Source organism: Salvelinus sp. IW2-2015, unplaced genomic scaffold, assembly GCF_002910315.2.
Source record: "Salvelinus sp. IW2-2015 unplaced genomic scaffold, ASM291031v2 Un_scaffold7485, whole genome shotgun sequence".
NCBI classification, from domain to species: Eukaryota; Metazoa; Chordata; class Actinopteri; order Salmoniformes; family Salmonidae; genus Salvelinus; species Salvelinus sp. IW2-2015.
In genome coordinates this window covers 1-5,878 of record NW_019948745.1, presented here as the reverse complement: position 1 = coordinate 5,878, position 5,878 = coordinate 1, and the positions used below count along the sequence as shown (strand labels likewise).

The 5,878-nt window shown below is 43.9% G+C and overlaps 1 long non-coding RNA gene across 1 annotated transcript; it reads right to left on the bottom strand.

Annotated features, from left to right (window-relative positions):
• Positions 1-1,787: 1,787 nt before the first annotated feature.
• LOC139027107 (uncharacterized) lies at positions 1,788-4,051 on the bottom strand. The gene is made up of 2 exons (XR_011479142.1): positions 3,211-4,051; positions 1,788-3,170 (listed from the first exon to the last, which is right to left on the bottom strand). It is a non-coding gene; the product is annotated as an uncharacterized lncRNA (long non-coding RNA).
• Positions 4,052-5,878: the final 1,827 nt, after the last annotated feature.

Here is a 5,878-nt window from a genome sequence, read left to right as displayed (position 1 = left end):
AGAGTTACACATGGAATAAACAAGCGTACAGTCAAACACATATAGAAAAAACAAGTCTATATACAGTGTGTGCAAATGGCGTGAGGAGGTAAGGCAATAATTAGGCCATAGTAGAAAGTAATTACAATTTAGCAGATTAACACTGGAGTGAAAGATGGGCAGATGATGATGAGCAGATGATGGTGTGTAAGTAGTGATACTGTGTGTGCAAAAGAGCAGCAAAGTAATATAAAACATATATGGGGATGAGGTAGGTAGATTGGGTGGGCTATTTACAGATGGACTACGACTAAGCTGCAGTGATCGGTTAGCTGCTCAGATAGCTGATGTTTAAAGTTAGTGAGGGAAATGTAAGTCTCCGCTTCAGCGATTTTGCAATTCGTTCCAGTCACTGGCAGCAGAGAACTGGAAGGAAAGGCGGCCAAAGGAGGTGTTGGCTTTGGGGATACCAGTGAGATATATACCTGCTGGAGCGCGTGCTACGGTGGGTGTGTTATCGTGACCAGTGCTGAGATAAGGCGGAGCTTTACCTAGCATAGACTTATAGATGACCTGGAGCCAGTGGGTCTGGCGACGAATATGTAGCGAGGGCTAGCCGACTAGAGCATACAGGTCGCAGTGGTGGGTGGTATAAGGGGCTTTGGTAACAAAACGGATGGCACTGTGTAGGCTGCATCCAGTTTGCTGAGTAGAGTATTGGAAGCTATTTTGTAAATGACATCGCCGAAGTCGAGGTCGGCAGGATAGTCAGTTTTACAAGGGTAAGTTTGGGGCGTGAGTGAAGGAGGCTTTGTTGCGAAATAGAAAGCTGATTCTAGATTTGATTTTGGATTGGAGATGTTTGATATGAGTCTGGAAGGAGAGTTTACAGTCAATCCATGCCCGAGCCCTTCCCCATCCCGAGCCTTACCCATGCCCGAGCCCTTCCAATCCCAACCCATGCCCGAGCCTTCCCAATCCCAACCATGCCCGAGCCTTCCCAATCCCGAGCCCTTCCCAATCCTGTAGCATTCCCAATCCCGAGCATTACCCATGCCCGAGTTCTTCCCAATCCCGAGCCATTCCACATCCGAGCCTTACCCATGCCCGAGCCCTTTCCCAATCCCGAGCCTTACCCATGCCCGAGCCTTACCCATGCCCGAGCCCTTCCCAATCCCGAGCCTTAACCAATCCCGAGCCTTAACCAATCCGAGCCTTACCCAATCCCGAGCCTTACCCAATCCCGAGCCTTACCCATGCCCGAGCCCTTCCCAATCCCGAGCCTTACCCATGCCCGCGTAGTTCAAACATTACCATACCCAGGCCTGATTTTCTCTGAGAAATTTTTGCCCGGCCCTGCCTGAAACCCGAAACCAAAAATATCTTCCTCAGTTAGTAAATCTATTAGCTGCTCCTCTGTGCCTGTCACTCCTGCACACAGCTCGCTCTGCATGGGCTCTTCTCATGGCGACTCTGTGAGTATCCATAGCAACGGATCCCCTTGATGTTTTGTTCGATGACGAGACGTTTGAGAGCAGTTAGCTGTTCGCTACTTTTCCTCACTCTAAACTCTAGGAACATTATTATTTTCTGTGAAATAATCCTGTTTTATATTTGACGCACTTCTAACACCATGTTATGATCTTAGTCAGATATGACTGTACTGAGCAGCGAGCACGAGCAAATGGCCCAGCTTTAATGTTACTGATCAATTTAGTGATACCCTGCATAGCAATAACTCGATGTATAATGTCGGTGCCAGGGTCAGATAGGAAAGGTCTAAGACAAATATACAATAAACAACAGAATATGAAACAAATTCGATATTTACAATTTCTCCACACATTTACAATATACATATTTACATGTTTTTTTTATATTAAATAATATTTTCTCTTTTAACCCTTCAGGTCGTGTCACAAATACAGAATTCAGAGTGCAATATAAATGTTGTTCACTCGTGCCAGTTAAAGTCGATTTGCTTGTGCATGTGGCTCACCCTGTGGCTCACCTGTGGCTCACCATGTGGCTCACCCTGTGGCTCAGCCTGTGGCTCACCCTGTGGCTCACCCCTGTGGCTCACCCTGTGGCGAACTGCGTTTCAAAGGAAATAGAGAACATCAGAGATTTTCTAATTCATATAGAAAAACAACATGAGACCTAATTCTAATAGAAAAAACAACATAAATCTTATAATTCAAGTCCTAATAAAACCAATAGTTGATTGTAGATTAATTTGTCTAAACGGTTTTGGAAACTCTAGCTGGGCCACAACAGACGGGAGGAGAATCAAGGAGAAGTCACTGTCATAGGAGAACGAATGAGAAGATCACTGTCATAGGAGAACGAATGAGAAGATCACTGTCATAGGAGAACGAATGCCAGACTGAGCACTAAGGAGAGGGAAGATCACTGTCATAGGAGAACGAAAGAGAAAATCACCGTCATAGGAGAACAAATGAGAAGATCACTGTCATAGAGAACGAATGAGAAGATCACTGTCATAAGGAGAATCAATGCCAGACTGAGCACTAAAGAGAGGGAAGATTACTGTCATAGGAGAACGAATGAAAAGATCACTGTCATAGGAAGAATCATGCCAGACTGAAGCACTAAGGAGAGGGAAGATCACTGTCATAGGAGAACGAATGAGAAGATCACTGTCATAGGAGAATCAATGCCAGACTGAGCACTAAGGAGAGGGAAGATCACTGTCATAGGAGAACGAATGAGAAGATCACTGTCATAGGAGAACGAATGCCAGACTGCAGACTGAGCACTAAGGAGAAGAAAGATCACTGTCATAGGAGAACGAATGAGAAGATCACTGTCATAGGAGAATCAATGCCAGACTGAGAACTAGGGGAGGGAAGATCACTGTCATAGGAGAACGAATGAGAAGATCACTGTCATAGGAGAACGAATCCAGACTGAGCCAGACTGAGCACTAAGGAGAGGGAAGATCACTGTCATAGGATAATGAATGCCAGACTGAGCACTAAGGAGAGGGATTCACTGTCATAGGAGAACGAATGCCAGCTGAGCACTAAGGAGAGGGAACTTCACTGTCATAGGAAAACGAATGCCAGACTGAGCACTAAGGAGAGGGACTTCACTGTCATAGGAGAACGAATGCCAGACTGAGCACTAAGGAGAGGGAAGATCACTGTCATAGGAGAACGAATGCCAGACTGAGCACTAAGGAGAGGAAGATCACTGTCATAGGAGAACGAATGCCAGACTGAGCACTAAGGAGAGGGAACATCACTGTCATAGGAGAATGAATGCCAGACTGAGCACTAAGGAGAGGGAACTTTACTGTCATAGGAGAACGAATGCCAGTTGGAACACTAAGGAGAGGAAGATCACTGTCATAGGAGAATGAATGCCAGACTGAGCACTAAGGAGAGGGAACTTTACTGTCATAGGAGAACGAATGCCAGACTGAGCACTAAGGAGAGGGAAGATCACTGTCATAGGAGAACGAATGCCAGACTGAGACTAAGGAGAGGGAAAATCACTGTCATAGGAGAACGAATGCCAGACTGAACATTAAGGAGAGGGAAGATCACTGTCATAGGAGAATCAAGGAGAAAGATCACTGTCATAGGAGAACGAATGCAGACTGAACATTAAGGAGAGGGAAGATCACTGTCATAGGAGAATCAAGGAGAAGATCACTGTCATAGGAGAACGAATGCCAGACTGAGCACTAAGGAGAGGGAAGTTCACTGTCATAGGAGAACGAATGCCAGACTGAGCACTAAGGAGAGGGAAGATCACTGTCATAGGAGAACGAATGCCAGACTGAACATTAAGGAGAGGAAGATCACTGTCATAGGAGAATGAATGCCAGACTGAGCACTAAGGAGAGGGAAGATCACTGTCATAGGAGAATCAATGCCAGACTGAGACTAAGGAGAGGGAAGCTCACTGTCATAGGAGAACGAATGCAGACTGAGCACTAAAGGAGAGAGAACATCACTGTCATAGGAGAATCAATGCCAGACTGAGCACTAAGGGAGGGAACTTACTGTCATAGGAGAATCAATGCCAGACTGAGCACTAAGGAGAGAGAGATCACTGTCATAGGAGAATCAATGCCGACTGAGCACTAAGTGAGGGAAGATCACTGTCATAGGAGAATCAATGCCAGACTGAGCACTAAGGAGAGCGACTTCACTGTCATAGGAGAATCAATGCCAGACTGAGCACTAAGGAGAGGGAAACTTCACTGTCATAGGAGAATCAATGCCAGACTGAGCACTAAGGAGAGGGAAGATCACTGTCATAGGAAATGAATGCCAGACTGAGCACTAAGGAGAGGGAACATCACTGTCATAGGAGAATGAATGCCAGACTGAACATAAGGAGAGGGAAGATCACTGTCCATAGGAGAATGAATGCCAGACTGAACATTAAGGAGAGGGAAGATCACTGTCATAGAGAATCAATGCCAGACTGAACATTAAGGAGAGGGAACTCACTGTCATAGGAGAATGAATGCCAGACTGAGCACTAAGGAGAGGGAACATCACTGTCATAGGAGAATGAATGCAACGACTGAACATTAAGGAGAGGGAAGATCACTGTCATAGGAGAATGAATGCCAGACTGAACATTAAGGAGAGGGAAGATCACTGTCAATGGAGAATCAATGCCAGACTGAACTTAAGGAGAGGGGAAACTCACTGTCATAGGAGAATGAATTTCAGACTGAGCATTAACCTCCTAATATGGCTACAGGTTCATCTGCCTCACCTAAAGCCCATTCTGGTGGGAAGCTGCTATAGACCACCAAGTGATAACAGTCAGCATCTGGATAACATGTGTGAAATGCTTGATAATGTATGTGATATCAACAGAGAGGTATATTTTCTGGGTGATTTAAACATTGACCTGCTTTCATCAAGCTGCCCACTCAAGAAAAAGCTTCAAACTGTAACCAGCGCCTGGAACCTGGTTCATTTTATCAGTCAACCTACCAGGGTAGTTACAAACAGCACAGGAATTAAATCATTAACATGTATTGATCACATCTTTACTAATGCTGCAGAAATCTGCTGTAAGGCAGTATCCAGATCCATCAGATGTAGTGATCACAATATAGTATATAGTAGCCATATCTAGGAAAACCAACGTTCCAAGGCTGGGCCTAATATAGTGTATATGAGGTCATACAAGTTGTAGTGATTCCTATGTTGTTGATGTAAATAATATCTGTTGGTCCGTGGTGTGTAATGAGGAGCAAACAGACATTACAACTTGACACATTTATGTAATTGCTTATTCCAGTTACTAATAAGCACCCATTAAGAAAATGACTGTAACAACTGGTAAATCCCTGTGGATTGGTGAGGAATTAAAACATTGTATGGTTGAGAGGGATGAGGCAAAAGAAATGGCAAATAAGTCTGGCTGCACAACTGATTGGCAAACATGCTGCAAAATGAGAAATGTGTCATGTGACTAAACTAAATAAAAGAAGAAGAAACTACACTGAAACAAAGATACATTATATAAAGAATGATAGTAAAAGGCTTTGGGGAACCTTCAATGACATTTTGAGAAAAAAGGCAAACTCATTTTAGGCAAAAATATAAAAAAAGGGGTCTATCCCTAAAACGTTTTAATCTACTCTAGTAAACAATGTGATGGTGAGCTGGTTTTAAGCACCAAATTACTACTTTCTGTGAACACACACAACGGACAATGATGGTGGTGTACTTTAAACAACGCCCTTATTCTAACATATAGACAAACAATAGTTTGAGTTAAAAGCGTGTGTCTGACCTGCATACAGCAAAGTATACAACCATAACAAAGGTAACCTTCTCAAATCTGCCACAAAAGAAAATGAAAAAAACATATATACTCATATTTTTGCTCCGATTCCACT